This window comes from Bison bison, unplaced genomic scaffold (genome assembly GCF_000754665.1).
Source record: "Bison bison bison isolate TAMUID 2011002044 unplaced genomic scaffold, Bison_UMD1.0 scf7180017857790, whole genome shotgun sequence".
In the NCBI taxonomy this organism is placed as follows: Eukaryota; Metazoa; Chordata; class Mammalia; order Artiodactyla; family Bovidae; genus Bison; species Bison bison.
Genome location: NW_011488363.1, coordinates 18044 through 18459, shown reverse-complemented (window position 1 = coordinate 18459; position 416 = coordinate 18044). Strand labels below are relative to the sequence as shown.

At 35.3% G+C, this 416-nt stretch overlaps 1 protein-coding gene across 1 annotated transcript in view; it reads right to left on the bottom strand.

Moving 5' to 3' along the window:
• The window catches only part of LOC105003948 (probable global transcription activator SNF2L1), a 30777-nt gene that overhangs the window by 12430 nt on the left and 17931 nt on the right, over positions 1 to 416 (bottom strand). The gene's annotated exons all lie outside the window — the stretch shown is intronic.

The window sequence follows — 416 nt, the reverse complement described above, 5'->3', positions numbered from 1 at the left end:
TAAATAAATGGGTAGAAGGGACAGCTTTTCCTTACAGAAAAATCCCAGTTAATAAATATAGATGGAATGAAGGAAATACAAAATTACCTTTAGGTAAATGCCACAATAACTATTGTAAGCAAACTCCACCAAGAGATGCCAAAATCAGTGTGTAAAAGTTTGAGAAGTAGCTCCCCCCACCAGGATATTTATCAATTATAAAAGGAAAATTGGTAACTCTACAGTGGAAAAATCCAGCAGGCGCCACCTCAACAAAGTGACTAAGATTAATGTCCCCAGTAACACAACATAGTGACATCATGTTCCCTGGTATGACGTACTGAGAAAGACATAACATCCCTTCCAAGGCATTCTTGCCAAAAATGCACAATATCAATCAAATCATGAAAAAAAAAAAAAAAAAAAAAACACCCAAA